This window comes from Tasmannia lanceolata, unplaced genomic scaffold, assembly GCF_043159265.1.
Source record: "Tasmannia lanceolata isolate RefF3 unplaced genomic scaffold, GAP_Taslan_0.1 ptg000391l, whole genome shotgun sequence".
NCBI lineage: Eukaryota > Viridiplantae > Streptophyta > Magnoliopsida > Canellales > Winteraceae > Tasmannia > Tasmannia lanceolata.
Genome location: NW_027519064.1, coordinates 30,001 through 42,500, shown reverse-complemented (window position 1 = coordinate 42,500; position 12,500 = coordinate 30,001).

Genomic DNA, 12,500 nt, shown 5'->3' with positions numbered 1-12,500 from the left:
TGCATATCGGGGCATACCGGGCCTATCGGGGCACACGCGTACATACCGGGGCATACCGAGCCCTACTGGGGCACACGTGCGCATATCGGGGCGTACCAAGCCTATCGGGGCATACGCATGTATCCCAAGGCATACCGAGTCTATCCGGGCATACGCGTTCATACCGGGGCGTAACGGGCCTATCGGGGCAAACTTGGGCATATCCGGGCAAAAAATGCCCAAAACTTGCGCAACCTTGGCAACCGTGGTCCATTCCTCTCTATATGCCTAGCCTTGCCAACCGTGGTCCATTCCTCACTATATGCCATGGCCTTGTGCCCATGGTCTTCCCAAGACAGCGTCCAAGGCCCCCGGAAGGCCAAGGGAGCCCAACCCAGCAATGCCCTGCTATGGCAAGCCAAGGCCAAGCATTCCGGTGCCTATCCGGGCAAAAATGCAATTCCTCTCTATATGCCTAGCCTTGGCAACCGTGGTCCATTCCCCACCATATGCCATGGCCTTGTGCCCATGGTCTTCCCAAGACAGTGTCCAAGGCGCCCGGAAGGCCAAGGGAGCCCAACCCAGCAATGCCCTGCTTTGGCAAGCCAAGGCCAAGCATTCCGGTGCCTAACCTTGGCAACCGTGGTCCTTTCCTCACCATATGCCATGGCCTTGTGCCCATGGTCTTCGCAAGACATCGTCCAAGGCGCCCAAAAGGCCAAGGGAGCCCAACCCAGCAATGCCTTGCTAGGACAAGCCAAGGCCAAGCATTCCGGTGCCTATCCGGGCAAAAACGCCCAAAGCATGCCCATTCCTTAGCCTATCCAGGCAAAAACGCCCAAAATCTGCACATTCTAGTGCCTATCCGGGCAAAAACGCCCACCAGCATGCCACCCTCCTATAGGGTTTGCGCAACCAACCAGCCTAACCACCAGTGGCAACCAAAGGTGCTGTTAGCGACGACTTCTGAAGACGCAACGAGACGCGACGTGTTTGCGCCCAGACGCGACGAGACGATGCGGGATCTGCGCCCAAGAATGCCTAGACCCGTCGACTTGATGCGGGATCAGCTCGCCCAAGCATGCCTAGTGTGCAAGGCCTGTGTGCAAGGCTAGTGTCCAAGGCTAGTGTGCAAGGCTCATGTGGAACGCTAGTGCGCAAGGCTAGTGCCCAAGGCTTGTGTGCCAGGCCCGTGTGCAAGGCTAGTGTCCAGGGCTTGTGTGCATTGCTTGAGTGCAAGGCTTGTGTGCATTGCTCGAGTGCATGGCTTGTGTGCAAGGGTTGTGCGCAAGGCTAGTGTGCGGGGCTTGTGCGCATGGCTAATGTGCACGGCTTGTGTGCATGGCTACCGTGCAAGGCTAGTTTGCATGGCTAGGGTGCAAGGCTCGCATGCGAGGCTAGTGTGCAAGGCTGCGTGCAAGGGAAGCGTGCAGGGCGAGTGTGCGAGGCCACTGTGCACGGCGCCAGCACTAGCGAGCCATCATCCGCGTTGCCATGGCTCGCTTGGCCTTGGCTTGCCAGGCCCCGACACGAGCAATCGCGCATTTTCTTTGCAACCGACCATCAATGCCGCCCAACGGGGCCAGCACGAGCAGTCATCCGCGGTCCCCTGGCCCTGCGCACGTTTGTCTTTGAAACCGAGCATCAATGCCACAGAAAGTGCCGGGGCGCCAGCTGGAGCCATCATCCGACGTGCCATGGCTCGCTTGGCCTTGGCTTGCCGGGCCCCGACACGAGCAATCGCGCATTTTCTTTGCAACCGACCATCAATGCCGCCCAACGGGGCCAGCACGAGCAGTCATCCGCGGTCCCCTGGCACTGCGCACGTTTGTCTTTGAAACCGAGCATCAATGCCACAGAAAGTGCCGGGGCGCCAGCTGGAGCCATCATCCGACGTGCCATGGCTCTGGTCCCATGGTCTTCGCAACCGAGCATTCGTGACACCCGCGGGGCCAGGACACCAACCCTTCCGACACGAGCATTCGCGCATGTTCTTTGGCCACACAACGGCGCCAGCACGAGCAAAATCATCCGCGGTGCGGTGGCCTTGCACGGCCTTTTGTCTTTGGAACCAACCATCAGTGCCACGGGAAGTGCCGGAGTCCCGGCATCCGCGGTGCCAAGTCATTGCGCCCTTGGTCTCTGCAGCGGGGCATGCCGGGCACTCCCAACCATTGCAAGCAAGCAAGCAAGCAAGAAAGAAAGTAAGTAAGTAAGTATTACATATAGGGGCGGGACATGCGGGGAGATCTGCGAAACGTGCATTACGGGGCACACGCGTACCTACCGGGGCATACCGACCCCTATTGGGGCACACGTGTGCATATCGGGGCATACCGGGCCTATCGGGGCACACGCGTACATACCGGGGCATACCGAGCCCTACTGGGGCACACGTGCGCATATCGGGGCGTACCAAGCCTATCGGGGCATACGCATGTATCCCAAGGCATACCGAGTCTATCCGGGCATACGCGTTCATACCGGGGCGTAACGGGCCTATCGGGGCATACTTGGGCATATCCGGGCAAAAAATGCCCAAAACTTGCGCAACCTTGGCAACCGTGGTCCATTCCTCTCTATATGCCTAGCCTTGCCAACCGTGGTCCATTCCTCACTATATGCCATGGCCTTGTGCCCATGGTCTTCCCAAGACAGCATCCAAGGCGCCTGAAAGGCCAAGGGAGCCCAACCCAGCAATGCCCAGCCAAGGCCAGGCATTCCAGTGCCTACCCGGGCAAAAACGCCCAAAGCATGCCCCATTCGTTAGCCTATCCAGGCAAAAACGCCCAAAACCAGCCCATTCCAGTGCCTATCCGGGGAAAACGCCCAAAGCATGCCCATTCCTTAGCCTATCCAGGCAAAAACGCCCAAAACCAGCACATTCCAGTGCCTATCCGGGCAAAAACGCCCTAAGCCTGCGCATTCCAGCGCCCCGCAGCATGCCACCCTCCTATAGGGTTTGCGCAACCAACCCGCCTAACCACCAGTGGCAACCAAAGGTGCTGTTAGCGACGACTTCTGAAGACGCAACGAGACGCGACGGGTTTGCGCCCAGACGCGACGAGGCGATGCGGGATCTGCGCCCAACCGTGCCTACACCCGCCGACTTGATGCGGGAGCTGCTGGCCCAAGCATGCCTAGCGTGCAAGGCCTGCGTGCAAGGCTAGTGTGCAAGGCTCGTGGGCAAGGCTAGTGCGCAAGGCTAGTGCCCAAGGTCTGTGTGCAAGGCTAGTGCCCAAGGCTAGTGAGCATGGCCTGTGTGCAAGGCTAGTGTGCAAGGCTTGTATGCAAGGCTAGTGTGCAAGGCTGGTGTGCAAGGCTTGTGGGCAAGGCTGGTGCGCAAGGCTAGTTCCCAAGGGTTGTGTGCAAGGCTAGTGCCCAAGGCAAGTGCGCAAGGCTCGTGCCCAAAGCTAGTGCGCAAGGCTTGTGTGCAAGGCTACTGCGATGGGCCAGTGCCCAAGGCTTGTGAGCAAGGCTTGTATGCATGGCTTGTGTGCAAGGCTAGCGTCCAAGGCTTGTGCGCATGGCTTGTGCGCAAGGCTTGTGTCCAAGGCTTTTGTGCAAGGCTCGTGCGCAAGGCTAGTGTGCAAGGCTTGTGCGCATTGGCAGGTAGCCCACCAGCATGCACGATCCAAATGCCACTCACGCGACAACACGGTGCCAAGCCGGGCATGGTGTGCACTCAAAACCAATCAACGGACAGAGGTCATGCGTCATGGGGGGGATCTAGCAAGGCCATGGGGAAGGTCATGGAGGACCTTGGAAGCAAGCGCAAGACGAGAGCGAATCGAACAAGGGGCCAGGACGGGGCCTTGTGCCCATGGTCTTCGCAAGACAGCGTCCAAGGCACCCGAAAGCCCAAGGGAACCCAAACCCGGCCGACACTTGCAATCGCACATGCTCTCTGCAACACACCATCAATGCCGCCCAACGGGGCCAGCACGAGCAGTCCTCCGCGGTCCCCTGGCCCTGCGCACGTTTGTCTTCGAAACCGAGCATCAATGCCACAGAAAGTGCCGGGGCGCCAGCTGGAGCCATCATCCGCGTTGCCATGGCTCGCTTGGCCTTGGCTTGCCAGGCCCCGACACGAGCAATCGCGCATTTTCTTTGCAACCGACCATCAATGCCGCCCAACGGGGCCAGCACGAGCAGTCATCCGCGGTCCCCTGGCCCTGCGCACGTTTGTCTTTGAAACCGAGCATCAATGCCACAGAAAGTGCCGGGGCGCCAGCTGGAGCCATCATCCGACGTGCCATGGCTCTGGTCCCATGGTCTTCGCAACCGAGCATTCGTGACACCCGCGGGGCCAGGACACCAACCCTTCCGACACGAGCATTCGCGCATGTTCTTTGGCCACACAACGGCGCCAGCACGAGCAAAATCATCCGCGGTGTGGTGGCCTTGCACGGCCTTTTGTCTTTGGAACCAACCATCAGTGCCACGGGAAGTGCCGGAGTCCCGGCATCCGCGGTGCCAAGTCATTGCGCCCTTGGTCTCTGCAGCGGGGCATGCCGGGCACTCCCAACCATTGCAAGCAAGCAAGCAAGCAAGAAAGAAAGAAAGTAAGTAAGTAAGTATTACATATAGGGGCGGGACATGCGGGGAGATCTGCGAAACGTGCATTACGGGGCACACGCGTACCTACCGGGGCATACCGACCCCTATTGGGGCACACGTGTGCATATCGGGGCATACCGGGCCTATCGGGGCACACGCGTACATACCGGGGCATACCGAGCCCTACTGGGGCACACGTGCGCATATCGGGGCGTACCAAGCCTATCGGGGCATACGCATGTATCCCAAGGCATACCGAGTCTATCCGGGCATACGCGTTCATACCGGGGCGTAACGGGCCTATCGGGGCATACTTGGGCATATCCGGGCAAAAAATGCCCAAAACTTGCGCAACCTTGGCAACCGTGGTCCATTCCTCTCTATATGCCTAGCCTTGCCAACCGTGGTCCATTCCTCACTATATGCCATGGCCTTGTGCCCATGGTCTTCCCAAGACAGCGTCCAAGGCCCCCGGAAGGCCAAGGGAGCCCAACCCAGCAATGCCCTGCTATGGCAAGCCAAGGCCAAGCATTCCGGTGCCTATCCGGGCAAAAATGCAATTCCTCTCTATATGCCTAGCCTTGGCAACCGTGGTCCATTCCCCACCATATGCCATGGCCTTGTGCCCATGGTCTTCCCAAGACAGTGTCCAAGGCGCCCGGAAGGCCAAGGGAGCCCAACCCAGCAATGCCCTGCTTTGGCAAGCCAAGGCCAAGCATTCCGGTGCCTAACCTTGGCAACCGTGGTCCTTTCCTCACCATATGCCATGGCCTTGTGCCCATGGTCTTCGCAAGACATCGTCCAAGGCGCCCAAAAGGCCAAGGGAGCCCAACCCAGCAATGCCTTGCTAGGACAAGCCAAGGCCAAGCATTCCGGTGCCTATCCGGGCAAAAACGCCCAAAGCATGCCCATTCCTTAGCCTATCCAGGCAAAAACGCCCAAAATCTGCACATTCTAGTGCCTATCCGGGCAAAAACGCCCACCAGCATGCCACCCTCCTATAGGGTTTGCGCAACCAACCAGCCTAACCACCAGTGGCAACCAAAGGTGCTGTTAGCGACGACTTCTGAAGACGCAACGAGACGCGACGTGTTTGCGCCCAGACGCGACGAGACGATGCGGGATCTGCGCCCAAGAATGCCTAGACCCGTCGACTTGATGCGGGATCAGCTCGCCCAAGCATGCCTAGTGTGCAAGGCCTGTGTGCAAGGCTAGTGTCCAAGGCTAGTGTGCAAGGCTCATGTGGAACGCTAGTGCGCAAGGCTAGTGCCCAAGGCTTGTGTGCCAGGCCCGTGTGCAAGGCTAGTGTCCAGGGCTTGTGTGCATTGCTTGAGTGCAAGGCTTGTGTGCATTGCTCGAGTGCATGGCTTGTGTGCAAGGGTTGTGCGCAAGGCTAGTGTGCGGGGCTTGTGCGCATGGCTAATGTGCACGGCTTGTGTGCATGGCTACCGTGCAAGGCTAGTTTGCATGGCTAGGGTGCAAGGCTCGCATGCGAGGCTAGTGTGCAAGGCTGCGTGCAAGGGAAGCGTGCAGGGCGAGTGTGCGAGGCCACTGTGCACGGCGCCAGCACTAGCGAGCCATCATCCGCGTTGCCATGGCTCGCTTGGCCTTGGCTTGCCAGGCCCCGACACGAGCAATCGCGCATTTTCTTTGCAACCGACCATCAATGCCGCCCAACGGGGCCAGCACGAGCAGTCATCCGCGGTCCCCTGGCCCTGCGCACGTTTGTCTTGGAAACCGAGCATCAATGCCACAGAAAGTGCCGGGGCGCCAGCTGGAGCCATCATCCGACGTGCCATGGCTCGCTTGGCCTTGGCTTGCCGGGCCCCGACACGAGCAATCGCGCATTTTCTTTGCAACCGACCATCAATGCCGCCCAACGGGGCCAGCACGAGCAGTCATCCGCGGTCCCCTGGCCCTGCGCACGTTTGTCTTTGAAACCGAGCATCAATGCCACAGAAAGTGCCGGGGCGCCAGCTGGAGCCATCATCCGACGTGCCATGGCTCTGGTCCCATGGTCTTCGCAACCGAGCATTCGTGACACCCGCGGGGCCAGGACACCAACCCTTCCGACACGAGCATTCGCGCATGTTCTTTGGCCACACAACGGCGCCAGCACGAGCAAAATCATCCGCGGTGCGGTGGCCTTGCACGGCCTTTTGTCTTTGGAACCAACCATCAGTGCCACGGGAAGTGCCGGAGTCCCGGCATCCGCGGTGCCAAGTCATTGCGCCCTTGGTCTCTGCAGCGGGGCATGCCGGGCACTCCCAACCATTGCAAGCAAGCAAGCAAGCAAGAAAGAAAGTAAGTAAGTAAGTAAGTATTACATATAGGGGCGGGACATGCGGGGAGATCTGCGAAACGTGCATTACGGGGCACACGCGTACCTACCGGGGCATACCGACCCCTATTGGGGCACACGTGTGCATATCGGGGCATACCGGGCCTATCGGGGCACACGCGTACATACCGGGGCATACCGAGCCCTACTGGGGCACACGTGCGCATATCGGGGCGTACCAAGCCTATCGGGGCATACGCATGTATCCCAAGGCATACCGAGTCTATCCGGGCATACGCGTTCATACCGGGGCGTAACGGGCCTATCGGGGCATACTTGGGCATATCCGGGCAAAAAATGCCCAAAACTTGCGCAACCTTGGCAACCGTGGTCCATTCCTCTCTATATGCCTAGCCTTGCCAACCGTGGTCCATTCCTCACTATATGCCATGGCCTTGTGCCCATGGTCTTCCCAAGACAGCGTCCAAGGCCCCCGGAAGGCCAAGGGAGCCCAACCCAGCAATGCCCTGCTATGGCAAGCCAAGGCCAAGCATTCCGGTGCCTATCCGGGCAAAAATGCAATTCCTCTCTATATGCCTAGCCTTGGCAACCGTGGTCCATTCCCCACCATATGCCATGGCCTTGTGCCCATGGTCTTCCCAAGACAGTGTCCAAGGCGCCCGGAAGGCCAAGGGAGCCCAACCCAGCAATGCCCTGCTTTGGCAAGCCAAGGCCAAGCATTCCGGTGCCTAACCTTGGCAACCGTGGTCCTTTCCTCACCATATGCCATGGCCTTGTGCCCATGGTCTTCGCAAGACATCGTCCAAGGCGCCCAAAAGGCCAAGGGAGCCCAACCCAGCAATGCCTTGCTAGGACAAGCCAAGGCCAAGCATTCCGGTGCCTATCCGGGCAAAAACGCCCAAAGCATGCCCATTCCTTAGCCTATCCAGGCAAAAACGCCCAAAATCTGCACATTCTAGTGCCTATCCGGGCAAAAACGCCCACCAGCATGCCACCCTCCTATAGGGTTTGCGCAACCAACCAGCCTAACCACCAGTGGCAACCAAAGGTGCTGTTAGCGACGACTTCTGAAGACGCAACGAGACGCGACGTGTTTGCGCCCAGACGCGACGAGACGATGCGGGATCTGCGCCCAAGAATGCCTAGACCCGTCGACTTGATGCGGGATCAGCTCGCCCAAGCATGCCTAGTGTGCAAGGCCTGTGTGCAAGGCTAGTGTCCAAGGCTAGTGTGCAAGGCTCATGTGGAACGCTAGTGCGCAAGGCTAGTGCCCAAGGCTTGTGTGCCAGGCCCGTGTGCAAGGCTAGTGTCCAGGGCTTGTGTGCATTGCTTGAGTGCAAGGCTTGTGTGCATTGCTCGAGTGCATGGCTTGTGTGCAAGGGTTGTGCGCAAGGCTAGTGTGCGGGGCTTGTGCGCATGGCTAATGTGCACGGCTTGTGTGCATGGCTACCGTGCAAGGCTAGTTTGCATGGCTAGGGTGCAAGGCTCGCATGCGAGGCTAGTGTGCAAGGCTGCGTGCAAGGGAAGCGTGCAGGGCGAGTGTGCGAGGCCACTGTGCACGGCGCCAGCACTAGCGAGCCATCATCCGCGTTGCCATGGCTCGCTTGGCCTTGGCTTGCCAGGCCCCGACACGAGCAATCGCGCATTTTCTTTGCAACCGACCATCAATGCCGCCCAACGGGGCCAGCACGAGCAGTCATCCGCGGTCCCCTGGCCCTGCGCACGTTTGTCTTGGAAACCGAGCATCAATGCCACAGAAAGTGCCGGGGCGCCAGCTGGAGCCATCATCCGACGTGCCATGGCTCGCTTGGCCTTGGCTTGCCGGGCCCCGACACGAGCAATCGCGCATTTTCTTTGCAACCGACCATCAATGCCGCCCAACGGGGCCAGCACGAGCAGTCATCCGCGGTCCCCTGGCCCTGCGCACGTTTGTCTTTGAAACCGAGCATCAATGCCACAGAAAGTGCCGGGGCGCCAGCTGGAGCCATCATCCGACGTGCCATGGCTCTGGTCCCATGGTCTTCGCAACCGAGCATTCGTGACACCCGCGGGGCCAGGACACCAACCCTTCCGACACGAGCATTCGCGCATGTTCTTTGGCCACACAACGGCGCCAGCACGAGCAAAATCATCCGCGGTGCGGTGGCCTTGCACGGCCTTTTGTCTTTGGAACCAACCATCAGTGCCACGGGAAGTGCCGGAGTCCCGGCATCCGCGGTGCCAAGTCATTGCGCCCTTGGTCTCTGCAGCGGGGCATGCCGGGCACTCCCAACCATTGCAAGCAAGCAAGCAAGCAAGAAAGAAAGTAAGTAAGTAAGTAAGTATTACATATAGGGGCGGGACATGCGGGGAGATCTGCGAAACGTGCATTACGGGGCACACGCGTACCTACCGGGGCATACCGACCCCTATTGGGGCACACGTGTGCATATCGGGGCATACCGGGCCTATCGGGGCACACGCGTACATACCGGGGCATACCGAGCCCTACTGGGGCACACGTGCGCATATCGGGGCGTACCAAGCCTATCGGGGCATACGCATGTATCCCAAGGCATACCGAGTCTATCCGGGCATACGCGTTCATACCGGGGCGTAACGGGCCTATCGGGGCATACTTGGGCATATCCGGGCAAAAAATGCCCAAAACTTGCGCAACCTTGGCAACCGTGGTCCATTCCTCTCTATATGCCTAGCCTTGCCAACCGTGGTCCATTCCTCACTATATGCCATGGCCTTGTGCCCATGGTCTTCCCAAGACAGCGTCCAAGGCCCCCGGAAGGCCAAGGGAGCCCAACCCAGCAATGCCCTGCTATGGCAAGCCAAGGCCAAGCATTCCGGTGCCTATCCGGGCAAAAATGCAATTCCTCTCTATATGCCTAGCCTTGGCAACCGTGGTCCATTCCCCACCATATGCCATGGCCTTGTGCCCATGGTCTTCCCAAGACAGTGTCCAAGGCGCCCGGAAGGCCAAGGGAGCCCAACCCAGCAATGCCCTGCTTTGGCAAGCCAAGGCCAAGCATTCCGGTGCCTAACCTTGGCAACCGTGGTCCTTTCCTCACCATATGCCATGGCCTTGTGCCCATGGTCTTCGCAAGACATCGTCCAAGGCGCCCAAAAGGCCAAGGGAGCCCAACCCAGCAATGCCTTGCTAGGACAAGCCAAGGCCAAGCATTCCGGTGCCTATCCGGGCAAAAACGCCCAAAGCATGCCCATTCCTTAGCCTATCCAGGCAAAAACGCCCAAAATCTGCACATTCTAGTGCCTATCCGGGCAAAAACGCCCACCAGCATGCCACCCTCCTATAGGGTTTGCGCAACCAACCAGCCTAACCACCAGTGGCAACCAAAGGTGCTGTTAGCGACGACTTCTGAAGACGCAACGAGACGCGACGTGTTTGCGCCCAGACGCGACGAGACGATGCGGGATCTGCGCCCAAGAATGCCTAGACCCGTCGACTTGATGCGGGATCAGCTCGCCCAAGCATGCCTAGTGTGCAAGGCCTGTGTGCAAGGCTAGTGTCCAAGGCTAGTGTGCAAGGCTCATGTGGAACGCTAGTGCGCAAGGCTAGTGCCCAAGGCTTGTGTGCCAGGCCCGTGTGCAAGGCTAGTGTCCAGGGCTTGTGTGCATTGCTTGAGTGCAAGGCTTGTGTGCATTGCTCGAGTGCATGGCTTGTGTGCAAGGGTTGTGCGCAAGGCTAGTGTGCGGGGCTTGTGCGCATGGCTAATGTGCACGGCTTGTGTGCATGGCTACCGTGCAAGGCTAGTTTGCATGGCTAGGGTGCAAGGCTCGCATGCGAGGCTAGTGTGCAAGGCTGCGTGCAAGGGAAGCGTGCAGGGCGAGTGTGCGAGGCCACTGTGCACGGCGCCAGCACTAGCGAGCCATCATCCGCGTTGCCATGGCTCGCTTGGCCTTGGCTTGCCAGGCCCCGACACGAGCAATCGCGCATTTTCTTTGCAACCGACCATCAATGCCGCCCAACGGGGCCAGCACGAGCAGTCATCCGCGGTCCCCTGGCCCTGCGCACGTTTGTCTTTGAAACCGAGCATCAATGCCACAGAAAGTGCCGGGGCGCCAGCTGGAGCCATCATCCGACGTGCCATGGCTCGCTTGGCCTTGGCTTGCCGGGCCCCGACACGAGCAATCGCGCATTTTTTTTGCAACCGACCATCAATGCTGCCCAACGGGGCCAGCACGAGCAGTCATCCGCGGTCCCCTGGCCCTGCGCACGTTTGTCTTTGAAACCGAGCATCAATGCCACAGAAAGTGCCGGGGCGCCAGCTGGAGCCATCATCCGACGTGCCATGGCTCTGGTCCCATGGTCTTCGCAACCGAGCATTCGTGACACCCGCGGGGCCAGGACACCAACCCTTCCGACACGAGCATTCGCGCATGTTCTTTGGCCACACAACGGCGCCAGCACGAGCAAAATCATCCGCGGTGCGGTGGCCTTGCACGGCCTTTTGTCTTTGGAACCAACCATCAGTGCCACGGGAAGTGCCGGAGTCCCGGCATCCGCGGTGCCAAGTCATTGCGCCCTTGGTCTCTGCAGCGGGGCATGCCGGGCACTCCCAACCATTGCAAGCAAGCAAGCAAGCAAGAAAGAAAGTAAGTAAGTAAGTAAGTATTACATATAGGGGCGGGACATGCGGGGAGATCTGCGAAACGTGCATTACGGGGCACACGCGTACCTACCGGGGCATACCGACCCCTATTGGGGCACACGTGTGCATATCGGGGCATACCGGGCCTATCGGGGCACACGCGTACATACCGGGGCATACCGAGCCCTACTGGGGCACACGTGCGCATATCGGGGCGTACCAAGCCTATCGGGGCATACGCATGTATCCCAAGGCATACCGAGTCTATCCGGGCATACGCGTTCATACCGGGGCGTAACGGGCCTATCGGGGCATACTTGGGCATATCCGGGCAAAAAATGCCCAAAACTTGCGCAACCTTGGCAACCGTGGTCCATTCCTCTCTATATGCCTAGCCTTGCCAACCGTGGTCCATTCCTCACTATATGCCATGGCCTTGTGCCCATGGTCTTCCCAAGACAGCGTCCAAGGCCCCCGGAAGGCCAAGGGAGCCCAACCCAGCAATGCCCTGCTATGGCAAGCCAAGGCCAAGCATTCCGGTGCCTATCCGGGCAAAAATGCGATTCCTCTCTATATGCCTAGCCTTGGCAACCGTGGTCCATTCCCCACCATATGCCATGGCCTTGTGCCCATGGTCTTCCCAAGACAGTGTCCAAGGCGCCCGGAAGGCCAAGGGAGCCCAACCCAGCAATGCCCTGCTTTGGCAAGCCAAGGCCAAGCATTCCGGTGCCTAACCTTGGCAACCGTGGTCCTTTCCTCACCATATGCCATGGCCTTGTGCCCATGGTCTTCGCAAGACATCGTCCAAGGCGCCCAAAAGGCCAAGGGAGCCCAACCCAGCAATGCCCTGCTAGGGCAAGCCAAGGCCAAGCATTCCGGTGCCTAACCTTGGCAACCGTGGTCCTTTCCTCACCATATGCCATGGCCTTGTGCCCATGGTCTTCGCAAGACATCGTCCAAGGCGCCCAAAAGGCCAAGGGAGCCCAACCCAGCAATGCCTTGCTAGGACAAGCCAAGGCCAAGCATTCCGGTGCCTATCCGGGCAAAAACGCCCA